A 19159-nucleotide genomic window follows, 5' to 3' on the forward strand; every position below is an offset into this window, starting at 1 on the left:
TATTTTTTAACAAACCAACGTCTGTGTGTCCTACTACAAGCTTGAACTTCTAAATGAACCTTTGTATAAAATATAACTTCCTTTCCCCAGGCCTGTGCAGACAGCTCGCAAGGCCTTCAAGTCAAACCTCGGCTTAGGAGCACCAGAAGGCACACACTCTTACTATGTTTTTGGGGTTTTTTTTTGGTCAGTCGTGGGGCTTGAACTCTGGGGTTGGGCACTGTCCCTGTGCTCTTCAGCTCAAGGCGAGCACTCTACCACTCGAGCACAGCGCCACTTCCAGTTTTCTAGTGGTTTATTGGAGATAAGAGTCTCACGGACTTTCCTGCCTGGGCTGGCTTTGAACTGCGATCCTTAGATCTCAGCCTCCTGAGTAGCTAGGATTACAGGCGTGAGCCACCGGCACTCAGCACACTCTGGCTATGATAAGACTCCCTCCTCTGCTCTGCAGGGAGGACCCCGGGGAACTCCCTGATTTCCTTTTCATTGCCTAAGTCACTCCTATGGAGGAGAGAAGACTGCTCAAAAGTCTCTTAGAAACCAATTGGTTACCAGCAGCATTTTGGTATTGTGTGCAATGGTGCATGCATGTATGTGTGCTCTCACATCTGCAAAGCAGATAAGTACCTGTGACAAGATTTAGGTCAAAGAAAGGAGCAAATTAATTAGTACATTTTAAGATGCAAACTTTCGCCGGGCGCCAGTGGCTCACGCCTATAATCCTAGCTATTCAGGAGGCTGAGATCTGAGGATCCCAGTTCAAAGCCAGTCCAGACAGGAAAGTCCGTGAGACTCTTATCTCCAATCAACCACTAGGAAACCGGAAGTGGCGCTGTAGCTTAAGTGGTAGAGCGCTGGCCTTGAGCTGAAGAGCGCAGGGACAGAGCCCAGGCCCAGAGTTCAAGTCCCACGACTGACAAAAAAAGCTGTAAACCTTCTTTTATTAAGTCCTTCCATGTAAGTTTTATCCTTTCCAATAAGACCTATTTTATACACAGCACAAGTTTCTGTTCCATATGCTTTAGCCATGGGAATGAGAAGCAAGGAATGCAATGCTAACAAGAATTTCCAACAACAAGGTCTTGTCGGTTTTATTTACTGTTATCTCATGGAGAGGAGGGATGGGAATAATATTTAGAATATTAAGATTACAGGGATGGGTTTGCATAGTGTGACTCTTGTAAACAATGAAGGGCATGTTAACAAAATGAAGCTGAAAGGAGGGAGGGAGGGAGGGCTCAGGAAGGAGGGTTAACTCATGGAGGGAGAAATGGTGGGTGAATTCCATCACAAAAGCCAACGTATACAGATGAAAATGGAACCAGAGAACCTAATGGGATTGATGGGGGTGGTACAGATGGGGACGGGAAAGACAGAAAGTGACGGAGCATGATGAATCAGGCCCAGCCAAGGACATTAAATTGAAACCTTGGTACAGTTCGTACAATTTGAAGACAATAGTGACATCACCATGCTACAACATTGAATCATTCATTCAGTGATATCACATAAACATCACTGAATAGCTGAGCAGGCACCAGAGGCTATATGTAGCATTTGGATTGACGCTGTTGTCCCAAACCTGTAAAAATACTACAGATCCTACATCATTTGAAAAAAATCATTTGAAAAAAATGGGGGAAAGATAAGAAATACTTAAACTTATCAGCAAAGTGTGCACATATGATCAGGGCAGATGTGCTGTGGAGTTTCCTGCAATCTCTTCTGGGAAGAGAGGGAGATGTGCTGTGGAGCTTCCTGTAATCTCTTCCTAGAAGGGAAAAGATGTGCTGTGGAGCTACCTGCAGTCTCTTCCAGGAAGTGGGGGAAGAGAGGGATGTGCTATGGAATTTCCTGTAATCTCTTCTAGGAAGGGAGAAGATGTGCTGTGGAGCTGCCTTCAGTCTCTTCTAGAAAGAGGGGAGGGGCAGGCATTTGAACCACCATGCTCCAGACACCAGACTTCTCGTCAGTCTCTGAAGTCAGAAGCACTCACATACCATGGCACAGGTGTGTATATTTTTACACACATGTCCACACACATCTGGAGCAGTACTGGCTCACCACCTCACAAGGACAGCCAGGGATGAGACCACCCTGTGGTGAGTGAGTCACTTTGAGGAAAGCATGGAGAATTGACCTGGGACAGGTCAGGGTGAGAAAGCAAGGGAGTGGTGGGGCGCGGACATGAAGACTCCCTCCCACAAAGGCTCATGATCTGAAGGCTCAGTCATCATCCATTTTAGGGGCTCTGAAAACTAGGCAGTGGGACCCACGGGGCGGGGAGTGGGAGGGGTGGCAGCGTGGCAGATTGCACCGTGGAGGGGTGGGTCTTCCTCCACAGCATCTTCCAGCCACTATGAGGAGAGCATGGTCCCCTACTGTGAACACCCATGTGATGGTGCTTGGTCCAGCACACGGGCTGGCTCCCCATGGGCTGGTTCCCCAGAAACTCTGAGCCAGAATATACAATCCCTCTCTTTAGTATTTCGGTCACAGCTCCAGAAAGCAAACACAGACAATGGTGCCAGAGACGTGGGATCGTTGCTATGACAACCTGAAACCTCTGGACCAGCTGGGGGAGGGAATGCAGAGCCTCTGAGGGCGCAGGCCCGAATGCTGCAGGTAGAACCCGTTGCGTGACTCCAGAAGACATTACAAAGCCAACATGCCAATGGAAACACGGATGGAAAAGGCAAAGAAGCCACCAGGAATTGAGGTCGTAAATGCTACATACTCTAGAGAGGAAAAAGGAAAATCTACATTTTGTCCTTGCCCAGAGACCATATGAGGACGAGGTGGAAGGCGGCTAATTTGGCAGAGGAAAGTTCAAGGAATACCATCACCAGCACAGGTACTGCTGCCTGCATTGAACCAGGCTTCTGGAGAAAAACAGGGAGCAAACAGCAGCAATGATCTACCCACCAAAGGAGTACATTCAAGTTGTAGATAAAAGCTGGTACTGGTGCTCATGCCTGTAATCCTAGCTACTCAGGAGGCTGCGATCTGAGGACCCTGGTTCAAATCCAGCTCAGGCAGGAAAGTCCATGAGACTCTTATCTCCAATTAACCACCAGAAAACCGGAAATGGTGCTTTGGTTCAAGTGGTAGAGTGCTCGCCTTGAGCTGAAGAGCTGAGGGACAGCCAGGGGGTGGTAGCCTGTGGCCTCATCCCTGCTTAGCTGGAAGTAGTCCTGTGCCAGCTACACAACACTGGTTTGGCAGGCCTGTAAACACCAAGCATCATGGGGTCAAAAGTGCTTCCCTCTGAATTTGAGAAGGAAGCCAGGGTGCCCGGCAGTGTGCGACCCTGTGGGCCAACTTCCAGGATGAGGCATGAAGCTGGGAGGAACCTGAAATGGTGGTGGAGGAAGGCAGGAGACAGCCCAAGGTCACGTGAGCCACAGCCAGCAAGGTCACAGGGGGCAGGGCTGCCTGGGCCCCAGGAGCTCACGAGGTCCTGTGCACCCTCAACCCGGGACATGGAGCAGGGGGGCCGCACACTTGCCCTAGTTGGGCTTTGGTCTCCTTCTAGGAACTCACATCGTCCTTTCGCAACAAAATTCCATTTCTGCCGAGGAACTCCCTCACGGAGGGCAGCTGGGGTCTCTGATAACCCCTAGCTCTACCAAGGCTCTGGGATAATTCCACCTCTCCCCAACACTCAACTCGAAGATCGGACTTAAGCTCCTCCAGCCCCAAACAGTACACTTGCCTTCGGTGTCAGGAAGAGTCCTGCTGGGGGCAGGACTCCATGGAGCCCTAAAGCATATGGCCCACAGAAGAAATCCAGTCTGCGTCTGCAGGTCTGAGAGGGGGTCCCAAGGAAAGCCTATGCCCCGGGAGACCACTGCATGGGACACCATTCCTAAACATCCATTCATTCCTGCTTGTCCTTAGAAAACGAACTCATTAAAACAGGTGCACTGAACGACTTGTCAACTACCCTTCAGTCATATCGGACCACAAATAAGAGACAGATAAACACATTGCTAAGGCAACATTTTTTAATCCTGTAGAATAAGCAATCGGGAAAGTAGTAAACTGGCCAACCTATTTAGCAGTTCATTAAAAATTCATTAAAAACATCATTTTGCTCCATTGTTCTAGTCTGCTGGCTTGACACGTAGGCTGACAGATGGCCAAAGAAGCTCCAGGCAGATGTCCCCAAGAAGACGAAAGAAGACATTCCCACACATGCCCTCCCTTCCCATCCCTGGCCCTGGCCAGCCTGGGGCCCGGGGCCCAACCCACACCATACACCACCGCAAGCTAGAACTGAGCACATACACACACCTCCTGGAGGCTCTGAGAAAAAAAAAGAAATGTGTGATGAATGTGTTGTTAGGAAAAATATTGATGTAACAAATTCAAACCAAGATGCAGTTTGGGAAGTTTTTTCTAAAGGAGGGCTCCCCAGTATGATTTAACATTTCAACCCCAACAAATTAATTACATGGGTGTCTCAAAGTATGTTACGTCAGGGCTGGGAAGGTGGCTCAGTGGTAGAGCACTCGCCTTGCATGCCTGAGGCCCTGGGTTCCATTCCCCAGCACCACATAAGCAAAAAGAAGCCGGAAGTGGCGGTATGGCTCAAGTAGTAGAGCGCTAGCCTTGAGCTGAAGAGCTGAGGGATAGCGCCCAGGCCCAGAGTTCAGGCCCCACAACTGGACCCAAAAAAATAAATAAATAAATAAAAGTATGTTACGTCAGCATGTAACCAGTCTGCAACGTGCGTGTGGCTGGCCAAAACAAGGTAAGTAGATTTTTCTTACATTAATGTAATGTGAAACAATTCCCATACTATTAGAAAAACTTGAGAGGCTAATTTTGTTTTCTTTTCTTTCTTTTTGTTTTGGTCAGTCGTGGGGCTTGTACTCTTGGCTTGGGCGCTGTCCCTCAGCTCTTCATCTCAAGGCAAGCGCTCTAATGCTTGAGCCACAGTGCCACTTCCAGTTTTCTAGTGGTTTATTGGAGATAAGAGTCTCATGGGCTTTTCTGCCGGGGCTGGCTTTGAACCATGATCCTCAGATCTCAGCCTCCTGAGTAGCTAGGATTATAGGCGTGAGCCACCAGTGCCTGGCTTGAGGCTAATTTTCTATCTGTTGAGTCTAATTTAAAATTTTTGGACCTGGTACTGCTTAAGTTCTGTTTTTTTTTCTTTTTTGTCATCAATTTTCATGGCATTCATTTTATTTATTGCAGTGCAATCACTAATCCCCAATAAAGAAGACTGAAGAACACAGCCTGGCCCAGTAGACACAGAGGCCCCAGAGACCGCAACCCACCCCCTGCCCCCGCAACCCACCCCCTGCCCCTGCACCCCCCACCACCACCCTGTAAATGACACTTGGTTCTCTGTGACAACATGACCCAAGCTAAGATGGACAGAGTGTGACCTGAATATTATAAAATTGGCCTGAATGTAAAAAGCATCTAAAGCAAACTGTCCAATGTGCTGAGTGAGCCCTCCGGGGAGTGGAAGTTCACCCCCACCCACCCACCCCTCCCAGTTCCAGACCTGATGGGGAGGGAGAGCTGGAGGAGGGAGGGAGGGAGGGAGGGAGGGAAGGGATTCCGAGCTTCAACATTTGTTTAATACTGCTTATCACGCACAGGCCTCAGTGATTATTATTTAAATATCCATGTTAAGAGACAGGGTTCACAGGCTCACCCTCTGCCATGGGTCTCTCTGCAGGAGGCCGGCCTGTCAATCACATCAAGCCCAGGAAAGCCTCAGACACACCCTCCCTCTTCAGCTCCCATGGCCAAACTTGAAAATCACAATGCTCTGTACCTTCTTCACCCAGGCTGAGGACCCCCGCTACTCCGGGACCAGCCCCCACAAACAGCCAAGTCCCACAGACAGAAAGTGGAGACAGAGCTCTCTTTCGGACTCTGCTCCATAGGCTTTGGGCATGCTGACAGCTGACTCTGCCAGCCTAGATCACCCTGCTTCTCCCTGACGCAGTCAGCTGTGACATATTCAGGGGTTTTTTCTTTGCCTACAAATGTTCATTTGTGAAGTCCTAACACTGAGCAACCTCCAGCTCCAGAAAGTATTTGGGCAAGTGACCAGGTTCATAATCTTAAAGCCTCTAGCTTTCCAGATTATGCGGCATCTGACTCTTCCTATTTAATTAATGTCAAACTCATAATGTCATGCAACATTGCTGCTGGAATGTTTCTACTTTTTTCAACATGTCTATTCACCTACTTGGTTCTAATTAAAATGAATAAAACTGAGTAAATCAAGCCAAGCACCAGTGGCTCACACCTATAACCCCAACTACTCAGGAGGCTGAGATCGGAGGAAGTCCTGGAAACTCTGATCACCAATGAGCCACCAAAAGCAGGAAGCTAAGATTTGGTTCAAGCAGTAGAGCCTTGAACAAAAGAGATCAAATGCAAGGCTCTGGGTTCAAGCCCTAGTCCAACAAAACAGCATTAAAAAACTGAGTAAAATCAGATGTTTACACAGGCAAAGGATGAAAGAACTTGACAGCCCATCATCATACTGGATCAAGATCTGGGAAAAAATGTTCATGAATGAAGGATTTCAACCCTGGCCAAGCCAGGAGACACATCCTAAATTGTTAACATTAGGATTCACAAAAAGAAAATTACACTCCACAGTACACATGACTCTAACCCACACATCTCTACTTTATAGCATTCTTCTATAACTAGAGAATTAATAAACATGTATCAAATGAATGAACAAAAGTAGGAAAATCTACAAGATAGACCATCAAGTTAGAAAGGCACTGACTGTGTCCAGCTTTGCATGAATAAATCACGTGGATAGGAGACTCAGCCTGAGTCTATCAGGATCTGTCAGGATCCAGGACCCGGGGTGAGGGGAAGGAGGGGGACACGGGGAAGGAAGGGACGCAAGGAACCGAGGGTCGGGGGGAATGGTGGTGAGTATCTAGGTCTCCTGCTGCAGCTTGTATATGGGGTCAGTGTGTTGTCCAAAGAGTCAAGCATCAGATTCCAGCTTGGCCCAGTGTGGTGTCCGTCCGGGGATGAGGACAGATGGAGGGGTGACAGCGCTGAGACAGTCTTCTCATGACCTCGCTTAGAGACTCGTAACCCTTTATACAACTGGTAAGAGTGATAACAGAAGTAGGGAGTCCCAGGAGATCACCACGTCACCGGGGGCAGTAAAGGGGGTCAGTGGGACCCCGCGAGCTCCGCCAGAGGGGGGTGGGCTGGCAGTCACAGAGCCACGTAGCCCCTCCTGCCTCCGCGCCCTGACTCCTGCAGACACGCCACCCTCATGATAAGCTCCCAGCCTCGCGCCTTCTGTCTCCAAAACTACAAACTAAATACACCCCCTTACGAAGTGCCCGGGTCAGGTACAGGAAACAGACTTGGCTGCTCTGCCCGGGAGCATGGTGCCATGTGGTGGCCAGTACCACACGTGGGCACGTCGGGGCCCCGGGGAGCTCCACCCAAGCCACAGTCGCGTCCTAGCCACACGTCTGTGTCTGCAGACGTCTTGCACAGAGGACACAGAAAGCAGCCATGGGGTGGCCACTTCCACGCTCACCAGAGCAGAGAATGGCAGGCCGCAGGGGAGAACCGGGCAGATGCCAGCGAGACCTCACAGCAGGTTTGGGCAGCAGAACCACCCAAACTCCCAAGTCTAGCGTCCAGCAAGGCCTGGTTACCCGTGAGCTCCTCAACACGACACAGCACCCATGACGTCAGAGTAACATGGTGGCAGCTGGAAGGACTCTGTGAGGATTCAACAGTCTTCAGTCCTGGAAAGGGCTGTTGCTAACTCGTAGCTCTGCTTAGCGGCATAACTTAAACAGACCAGCTCCTCCTCCTCCTCATAGGGCATGTGTTATGGGATATCTCTACACATTTACACAAGAAATCTTCTGTCACCCTGGCATTAATGGGCTCTTGGACGGGTAGGCTAAACTTCCAAGACTGTGTAATTAAATCATTAGTACTGGGACTAAGCTAGGATCACCAGGTCAGAATATTCCCAAACTCCTGACCCAGAGAAACCGCGTGACAGCAAATGTGACCAGTGAGCTGCAGGACAGAGTGAGGTTCTGTTCCCAGGGCGGGGTCCCCCGTACCCTAGACCGTGGGCTGCGCTCCCTCAGAATTCATATCGGATGGCTGCCACACCCCCTGCAGCTGCCCATGCAGGACGCAGAGCAGAAGCTTCTCAAAGGCTGGGTTGTGTCCACTCTGCCCAGTGCTGCATTTGCCCAGTGTGAACAACAGCACCTGGCACAGAAATCATCTTTCACTGAGAGAGTCCAGTTCCCCCCACCCTCCCTCCAGCGTGGGCTAGCCTGCACCCTGCTCCACATGCCCCCTCCAGTGTGGGCTAGCCTTCACCCAGCTCCCCCCACACCCCCTCCAGTGTGAGCTAGCCTGTACCCAGCTCCCCCCACACCCCCTCCAGTGTGGGCTAGCCTTTACCCAGCTCCCCCCACACCCCCTCCAGTGTGGACTAGCCTGCACCCAGCTCCACACACCACCCCCTCCAGTGTGAGCTAGCCTGTACTCAGCTCCACACACACACACTCCAGCGTGGGCTAGCCTGTACCCAGCTCCTCCCACACCTCCTCCAGTGTGGGCTAGCTGCACCCAGTTCCCCACATACTTCTTCCAATGTGGGCTAGCCTGTACCTAGTTCCCCACATACTTCTTCCAGTGTGGGCTAGCCTGTACCACTACACACACACACACACACACACACACACACACACACACACACAGACACTCCTTCCAGTATCCCCAGGCCCAGTTTAAGCCCCATGACCACCACCACCACCAACAATAACAAAAACATGTATGTTTAACCTGAGAGCTGATGAGGAAAGCAAATTAACTCATCTATCATAAGAAATAAGCATTGATCTAAGGCCTCCTGCTCATACTTCCACTGCCCCAGAACGAAGGGCATGCTGACCATCCTGCAGATGGTCCAGCCAAAACCTCATTCTGAACCCCTTCCTTGTGAACCCGGAACCTTTCAGACACATCAAAAGACGATCACAATGGAGCCTTCATCTCCTGGCCAGGGCTTCGCTGGCCCACTACACTTCCCACCATCTCAGAGCTATCATCAGATGCCACAGTGCCTACTGTGTGCATCCGTATGTCCAGGTGACTCGGTGGGAGCAAGGCAGGTGCAATGCCCGTCTCCACAGTCAGGGGAGCCACAGGAGACAGCAAGCATGTCAAGCATGTGTCCTACCTGACAGAAAAGGTACAGAGGAACAGAGACAGAACAACAACAGAGGATCCACAGAGCCAGGGTGGTCAGGGAAGGCACCTCGATGAGGGATGTCTCTGTGGAGGGACGGCTCTGGAGGGACAGTTCTGGAGGAATGTTTCTGTGGAGGGACGTCTCTGTGGAGTAGGTCTTAGGACTGACTGAGCTCTGAGGCCAAGCCAGGGAAGGGCAGAGGGGAGTAATCCCTTGGAAAGACAGGGTGGACAGGTCCACTGCAAGTGCTGTCATAGGCAAAGGAGGAAGGAGGAAGAAAAAGAGGAGAAGGAGGAGGAGGAAGAGGAGGAGGGGAGAGGAAGAGGAAGAAGAAAAGGAGGAAATACACAGGTTACAGAACACAGACAATACACAATCAAGGAAATGACCAATAAACCTAAAAAGACGCTCACCACACTCACTTTGAACGAAAGGCAGATTTAAGCAATGCTGCTCCATGGCTGGCTGGATTGGGAAGGCATGGCTAGAATGCAAGCAGACAAGCCCTTGTCAAGCCCTTGTTTGAGCAAGGGTTTAAAGGTACATGTGAACGGAAGTCTGGTATGGCATTATTTATAGAGCAAAAAACTGGACTATCCATCAGTCAAGACCTCACTTCTCAGATTATGGAACATTCATGAAATTATGTCAGACAATGCAACACAACATAGCGACAGAGGTTTGGATATGACATGAGGATACTCACACATATATGAAAAGGATTAATATATGTATATGTGTGCTCATTAAATCAAGAAAACAAGACTAGAGATGTGGCCCAGGCAGGAGAGCCCAAGCCAATGAGCATAAGAACCTGAGCTCCAATCTCAGTAAGGCCAAAAGTTAATTAAGTAAACAAAACCAATTCCCCAAAGGTCATTTGGAATAAGCAGATTTTTATTTCTAAATTATGGTGTACTTACAGGTACCAATGGTAAACTAGGAAGAAAGAAAGCAAGTGATCAACTGTGGGAGTAGAGACAGCCAGAGTCTGGAGGAGTATGATTTATCACAGGGCTTCTACTCTGTTTCATATATCCAGTAAGTTTCCCATGGTAAGCGCAGACGAATAGTACAATGTTAAAACCAGTACACATACTTTACCATGAAAAATAAAGAGCCCTTGAAGGTACTCAGCAAACACTCTCCACCATGGCATGAGCACCGCCTTTCCCTGCCACTCCTGGGGGTCTGTTCAGCCCCAGAGAGGTACCCCAGCCCCCTCCCTCTCCCAATTTTATTGATAGGCAGATTAGCCGTCCCAATTATTTCTCTGAAGTCACCAGTAAGGCCACAGATTCTTTTCTGAGATAAACTACAAGAAAGACAGGGTGGGGGGGCAGCGACCTGCTTCCTGCTGCCAAGCCCTGAGCTCTGCCTCTCCTCCTCCCCTCCCTCCAGGAGTCCCGCAAGCACAGCCGAGGCCTGAGCCTCTGCTCTCTCACGGTAAGCCGCACAGGGCAAGCTTCGTAACTTAGCTTTCTTGGTGAACGTAATGATCACTTCTCTAATGTATCAAGGAAAGGGGCCTGGTTGGGCAGCCAGACTGGGCTGATTATCTGGAGAGTTCTGGAGAGTTCTGGAGAGCCAGCAGCAGCAGAGCCCACGGCTTGCATGGCCCTGCGTTCCCCACCAGTGACCAGTGCACAGCATCTGTCTGCACCTGGTCTGGGGCCTGGTGAACGCGCTCACAGCCCCAAGCCCACTCTGAGCATTGCAGAACATTCTGGAGACCCTTCACTTTTGAACATTTAGTACAGATGTCGTGTATCGTATATGGCATGTGTACTCAGCCCGGAAAAACTTCTGGTGGGCTGTCTCCCTTCCTTGGCTTCCTCACCACGTCTGCCTTCCCCTCAGCCTCAAAATCAAGGCTTCCCCCTCACCCCTCCCCCCCGCACCCACCAGCACCCCACCTACTCATCACAGTCGTCACTGTTGAGCCTGTATCTGTAGCCACCACCCCTGCTGTACCGCATGGGGACTCCCTCTCCACCTTGGAGAGCCCCCCACACCTGAAGGGGGCTTCACACTGCACCCCCACTCCATGCCAGCGACCCCATGAGAAATGCCAGACAGACACTGCTAAGGAGGGCATTGCCAGGTTTCAGCTAGATTGATAACCCTAGTGCTGACTCTGCTCTCCTCCCTTCCTCTGTCCCCCAGCTACGTGGCCCCACTGCAGGTCCTAAATCCCTAGCTGCTGCTGCTGCTGCTGCTGCTGCTGCTGCTGCTACAATTGTCTGCGTGCTTCCTCGAGGCCCCTCCACCTGTGTGTCTGCACACAGAGGAGGAGGAGGCTCGTTTTGTATTCCTTTCTCACTTTTCAGACATCTGTCACACACATACACACACACACACACACACACACACACCAGCCCCCATCCTGGTGATTTCTCCTCAGATCTCTAATGCTCTCCCATTCGCGGCTCCTAACTTCACCTCTGACTGCACCGCTGGAACGAAGGGGAGGGTCCTCACCTGCTGGCCGCAACACGGTCCATACACTCTCCTTACCCCTCCCATGTCCTCCATTTGTTTTCCCTCTACTGAATTATTCAGAAGTCATGAAATGCTTCCAAAAGTCCCACACCCTGGAGGTGTGGCTCAACAGCAGAGCACCTGTCTGGCAAGTGTGAGACTCTAAATACGAACCCCAGTACTGAAGAGAAAAAAGGGGAGGAAATCAAAAATTCCATCTCTAAGGTGCAGTAGTGCATACCTGTAGTCCCAGCTCCTTAGAAGACTGAGACATGAGGATCCCTTGGGCCCAGGAGTAGAGTTCAAGATGCAGCTCGCTACACCAAAAGTGGGCATGTGCCTACGAAACAACACTGCTTCCCAGCCTAGACAATGCCACAGGACTCTGCATCTTTACAGACACAATCCATCCATCCATCCACACACACCCCACATTCCAGGCGGTGCCCGCCCCCATGACTGCAAACACCATGAGGAATGACAGGCTGCCCATCCCAAATCACACCACGCCAGCCTTCAAGACACACTCTAAGTGCTCACACTCCTAGCACACCAGCCCCGGCTGCCCACACTTCCTGACACAACATCAGAAAATGAGTCCCTGGATAAGGTCAGCACCCAGTCAGCCCAGCACCCAAAGTGCAGCCTGCAGGTCTCTGAAGAAACATCTGTGCTCACCACTTAAATGATACTGGGCACAATTTCACTTGTGCACACATGGTACCCCAGCAAACTAGTAGACACTAACAGAAAATCCTGGGGGAAAAGAATCTTACAGTGGCTTCCAGGGCCCTGAGAAAAGTCTAAACCCCACAGTCTGATCCCTGGTGAGTTCCCTGACCCGACTCTGATCGCTCTTCCAGTCACGGGCTTCACTCCCGCTGTCACTCCACATACACGCACCATGGCCCGCACACCATGGCCCTCGCAGAGACTCTGTGCTCGCTCACCCTCCCTTCCTCCTGAACGGTCCTCCTTCCCGCACTCCCCTCACCTGATCCCACTTCCACTCAAAAATCACCAGTTATACTGGGAGGGTGGCCTCGGTCCTTAGCGTAGAAGCTACCCGTTCACCTTTGGGCACTATTCTCCCGGTCACTTGTTTAGTTGACAGGGTGAGAAACACCCCACCCGGAGGCCACAAAGGCCCCAGAATCATTTGGTCCAATCCAGTCAGGGCCACCACAGACAGGACCAGAAATTCAACAAATCTAGAAACTTCTTCCAAAGCAAATTCAATCACTGCAGGCCTGTGAATGGCGTTATAAGTATCTTAAGGGCCCTGCAGAACAAAGTGGCCACCTCCGTATACTGCCTCAGCTTCAGACTTCCAGAAATGCCAGAGACCAGGTCACTCCATTATCCACTGGAGGAGAGAAAGCAAAACCATCCTCAGCCCCAGGAGAGCAGAGCTGTGAATCTCCAATGCACACACAAAGGAGCAGCTAAGCTAAGCAGCCACAGAGGCTGGATGTGTGGCTCACGGGGTAGAATGCCTACCTGGCAAGTTGCAAGGTCCTGAGTTCAAACCCCACTACTGCCAAAAACAATACTAATAAAAAATATTAAAATATAAGAAAAAAAACAGCACAGCAGGGCCAAGCCCAGAACGTGGCTAGGCCCTGCAGAGTGGTAGAAAATAAAATCTCCCACAGAAAGAAAGGGTCTCACCCAAGAGAGCCAATAAACCGAGAAAGGAACCAAAAGGATCCAAAGGCAAACTCAAAACAGGAGTAAAGCCTGGTGCCCATGGCTCATGACCATAATCCCGCTACTGAGGAGGTTGAGATCTGAGGATTGTAGTCTGAAGCCCACTGGGACAGACAGCCCAATTAACCGCAAAATGCTAGAAGTGAAGGTGTCAAGCAGCCCTGAGCTCAAGCCCCAGTACTGGAAAGAAAAAAGAGTAGAACACTAACGAATTTTAAAGTGCAGAAATCTTGGGGGGGCTGGGGGAGATCAACAAAATAAGTGAAAAAAAATTGGTAAACGTAATGAAGAAAACAAAATGAGAAAGTACAAACAAACTGTAAAAGGGAAGAAACCACAGGAGTGGGAGATAGGTTTAAAACACCAAACAAACCTTTTACCAACTGAACAACAACAAAAAAGAGAATCTAGATTCCATCAATGGTTTTCCTTAAAAACACATTTTTCCCTATTTGAGGCTAATACAGGTTGTCTGAGACAGTTCAATTCTCACAGGATAGAGGAAGTATCTCCCCAAATAAGACCACACCACAGATGCTCCAGAAAAACATGGAATGATGGGAGGACTCTCGAGGGATGGTGGGAGGACTCCCGTGGAACTGCACAGAGCAGGTGCCCCTAGGCTACATGTCCTGATCCAACATGCACAGACTTGAATACCAGTCACAACCTTTAAAGTTTATAATGAACTTCAGCTGGTAGATAGCTCAAGCTGAGGAGCTTCTGCCTCACACCATGACACCTATGTTTTGTTTTGTTGTTGGTTTTTTAAATCAACTAGGGCCAGGCTCACACATGTAATCCTAGTTACTAGGGAGACTAAAGGCAGAGGATCATGGTTCAAGGCCAGCCAAAGCAGAAAAGCTCTTAAGACCCTATCTCAAAAATAGCTAACAGCTCCAGACACTGCTGGGTCACACTTGTAATCCTAGCTACACAGGAAGCTGAGATCTGAGGATCATGGTTCAAAGCCAGCCCGGGCAGAAAATGCCATGAGATTCTCATCTCTAATAAACTACTCAGAAAAAGCCAGAAGTTAGCCGGGCACCGGTGGCTCATGCCTGTAATCCTAGCTACTCAGGAGGCTGAGATCTGAGGTTCAAAGCCAGCCTGGGCAGGAAAGTCCAAGAAACTCTTATCTCCAATAAACCACCAGAAAACTGGAAGTGGCACTGTAGCTCAAGGGATATGGCACTCGCCTTGAGCTTAAGAGCTGAGGGACAGCGCTCAGGCCCAGAGTTCAAGCCCCACAACCAACAAAAAAAAAAAAAGCCAGAAGTGGTGCTGTGGCTCAAGTGGTAGAGAGCTAGTCTTGAGCACAAAGAGGCTCAGGGACAGAACCCAGGCCCGGAGTACAAGCCTTGTGGAGGCAAAAAAAAAAAAAAGAGCTAACAATAAAGCAGTGCAGGGCATGGCCCAAATGGTGGAGTGCTGTGCCAGTCTAGTAAGCAGTGAGACACTGAGATCAAACCCTGTATTACCAAAAACATCAATAAAATAAAATTGGCTAGAGTTGTGGCTCAGAGGTGGAGAGCATGTCTAGCATGCACAGGCCCTAGCCCAATCCTCAGGGAAAACACAAAGAAAAAAGGAAATAAACTGTATGTGTGGTATGTGGTGGTGGTGTGTGTATGTGCATGCACATGTATGCATATATGCATGTATGCATGCATGTGTGTGTCCATCAGACATGAAGCCAGCATCTTAGTGGGAAGATTATAGACATTAACTAAGGTTGAACAAAGGGAGGGTGCCATTCTTCTAACATTGCATTAGAGGGGAATTAGCCAATGTATTCAGACAAGAAAAAAATAAAGGCATAAAAACTGGAAAATAAATCAAATTATAACTGTAGAGCTGATATAATAGTATACCTGGAAAACCCAAGATAATCAAGGATAAAATATTTAAATAAGAGAATTTAGAGCTGGGCACTGATGGCTCACACCCATCATCCTAGCTACTCAAGAGGCTGAGATCTGAGGATGCAGTTGAAAGCCAGCAGGGACAGAAAGGTCTGTGAGACCCTTATCTCCAACTAATCACAGAAGTGGTGCTGTGGCTTAGGTGGTAGAGTGCTAGACTTGAACAAACAGGAGCTCAAGGACAGCATCCAAACCCACAGTTCAAGCTTCAGGACTGGCAAAAAAAAAATATTTTTAATTAAAAACAATTTAGTATAATATAAGTTATAAAATTAACACACAAAAATCTAATCATCTTCATATAATCACACAATGAGATGATACAATTTATCTACAAAAACAACAGCAGGAAAAACTTTTTATGGAAAGTTTATGGAGCTAAAAGGACTTGATCCTTAACTACAAAGAAAATTAAGTGTGCAACAATGGCTCAGGACAGAGATGCCTGCTTCTAAACCTCCTGAAATGAAAAGACTAATAATGATGAACGAAAGAAACAATCACTTCAAGACTTTGGATATCAGGCCACAAAGAATCATGGTCCTTGAAAGATGAGAATCTAATGGAATCTCCCTGCGGTGTGGTGGCCTTGGCTCTCTGCCAGGAGAGATTTTCCAGACCCTAAAGCAGAAAGAGCCGAATGGCCTTTGTGAGCTGAAGAGAAAAGACTGGGACTCAGAGAGGCCACAGCCACCAGAGTTCAGAGGACAGCAGGCTGCAAACCACCACATTCTGGAGACACAGCCTTTCTCCAAAGCCAGAAAAGAACCATGCTAAAAACACCCATGAAATCCACACTCTCAGCTTCTGGTCTAACTTCATCACAGAAATGGTTATATCACAAGTATCTATTAAGCTGGAAGATCTGAACCTAACTGACAAATTCAAGCTATTTGTCCTTAAACTTTGCGAGAAAAGTACAAAATATTCATAACAAAAACTTCAAAGAGTAAAATCTGCTTTTAAAGAAGTTTGTTTCTGAAGTCAACCTCTATTCATCTTTTTCTGTTACCTTTGAGTGGTTGTACAAAGGGATTTCAGCTTGAGTGCATCTTGACAATGTCACCCCTGCCATCCCTCCCTCATCTCTCCCAACCCCCCATTTACGTAGTTCCATTTTTACATATGTGCATTGAATATGATGACGGTAATTGTCCACCCTTCTGTTCCTCTTTGCGCCTGCCCTACCCCAATGGTCAGATAAGCCTACTAAAAGAGCACTTTCCCACTGGGAAAGATATGGTCTCATGTTAATTGGCCCTCTTCCTTCTTGGCTGCCTGCCAAAAAAACAATCACAGTTCAATATTATAGCTCCCCCTTCAGAAGTAATTAAGAAGTTAATTGGACTTAGAAAGTACCATTACCCAGCATACTGTAAAACTAACTTAATTTCCGGACTTCAGTGAAAATGCAAAGATAGTGAAGCAGCGTCACATTCGAGGCCAGTGTCAAATCTGTCTCCCTGGCTGTCAACCAGCACTGCTGGGACAGGTGTAGGACAATAATCCCTCCCCCACACTTCCATACCCCATCAGCAGGGCGCCTGTAATCCCAAGTACCAGCTACACACAAGGAGGTGAGGAGGGAGTTGGAAGGTAGCACAGGCAGAAAAATCTGCTTATCTCCAATGAACCAGCAAAAAGCTGGAAGTGGAGCTGGGGCTCACATGGTAGAGTGTCAGGCTTGAGAAGAAAAAGCCAAGTGAAACCACAAGGCCCTGAGTTCAAGCTTCAGTACTAAAACACACACACACACACACAGCCCCCATCACTCCCTGGGAACCAAGATTTCCCAGTCTCTCTCAACCCTCTGCACACCAGAACGTGCGCACCGGCAGGCACACTCCAATTCCTGGCTTGTGAAGGAAAAGCAAGGAGCTTGCCTAACCTCAACATTCCAGAATATTCCTTTATGGCTTCTCACCACCGTCCGTCTGTGGTGAGACCTCTCCGCGCCCCTCTTCTGTTGTCATCGCTGGAGGGGGCGGGGAGCGCAAAGCTTCGGCCTGGCCACACAGGTCGGGTGCCCACTGGGCTGGTTTACCCTCTCGCTTCAGACTCACTGCCTACCTGAATGGCTGTGCCAGACATCTTCCAGAACAGGTGGAGTTTTTTAAATCTTTTGAAACAGAGCTGAGACTACAGCTGTGCCATCAAACCCCATTTGCGTGGGGACCGTAATGAGGCCCCCCTCAGCAGGAGACAGGTGCCTGGGCCTCGGTCACGTCGCTGGGGTCCCATGGTCAGGGTCACGTCACCCAGGTCTCCTCCAAGCCTTGCCCAGCAGGCTTGCCACACTGCGGGCCATCCAGACATCCTTCTTGGTAGAACTGTCCCCAGAAGTGAAATCCACTTGCACCAATGCAGCGCTTAGCTGACTCCCAGGGAAAAGGCTGAAGACCTGAGGCCGCGGGGAGGCAGGGAGGCCGGAGCCCCACAAGGCTGGGCCAGGAGTCCTCGCACACACGCTGTACCGACAAGCATGCGAGTTGACCAGGCAGACAACACTATTTCTGCATGGGAAAGGCGGACTTCATGGAATATTCAAGTACTAAATGGAGCTCACCACAGCTGCAGATCAACCTCAGCTAAATGATGTCACCCACTGCAAGAGCATAAAGTAGTTCTCCCATCACATACCTGCATCCGTCTTTGAGTTTTATTTCATCTTTGGTACACTTGGGTTGTACATTATCACATGAAAATCAATAGGCCCCTTAAAAAATTCCTTGTTGAGGACATGTGCACCTCCATGTTTATTGCAGCACTGTTCACAATAGCTAGGATATGGAAACAACCCAGATGCCCCACCACAGATGGATTAGAAATGACAAAATAATGGCATTTGCAGGGAAATGGATGGAACTAGAAGGAATCATGTTGAGCGAGGTAAGCCAAGAGCAAAGAAACAAACGGTACATGGTCTCCCTGATAAGTGGATGCTAAATCCAAAATGTTAGGTGATATGACAAAATTAACAGGACTTAAAAAACAAAGAACTCCCACTCATCTGGTCGAACCACTACTAAATATCCTCATGCTGCTGATCACATGTGTGGTGTATATGTGTACACTGTTATATGTTATAGACCGTGATAGACAATTTGCTCCAGTTAGAATGAACTTGTGACTTTAAATGAGCATCATTATTCCACAATACTGTGAAATTTGGGAAATTATGTAATCACTTAATCACAATTAAAAAAAAAGAACCTTGGGGAAGGTAGGGAGGGAAGGGATAGTAGGGGGAAAACAATGGAGGGGGTAACAATGCTCAATAGGAAGTGTACTCATTACCTTGCTCATGTAACTGTAATCCTCTGTATAGTATCTTTACAATAATAAATAAATAAATCCCTTGTTGGAAAAGAAATTGATGGTTTTCCTTGTCCTGTCTCCCGTAGGATGAAGATTCCCTACAGCGCCTTCCTTAATGACAAGTTCAGAAGAAACTGACCAAATGACAGATGAAAGACAGAGGTCCAGGGTGATATGCCGAGCATCCTTCCTCCCAAGGCTTTGTAATGACACATGGAAAACTGCAATCTTGAAGAACATCTTGTCCCCACCCAGGCTGCCAGCACGGCCCACAGCAGACAGGGCAGCCCTCCAACCCTGCACAGCCCACAGCAGACAGAACAGCCCTCCAAACACACATAGCCCACTCCACACGGGACAGCCTTCCAACCCTGCACAGCCCACACCACACAGGACAGGCCTCCAAACACACACAGCCCACACCACACAGGACTGCCCTCCAACCCTGCACAGCCCACACCACACGGGACAGCCCTCCAAC

Source organism: Dipodomys ordii, unplaced genomic scaffold, assembly GCF_000151885.1.
Source record: "Dipodomys ordii isolate 6190 unplaced genomic scaffold, Dord_2.0 Scaffold30, whole genome shotgun sequence".
NCBI lineage: Eukaryota > Metazoa > Chordata > Mammalia > Rodentia > Heteromyidae > Dipodomys > Dipodomys ordii.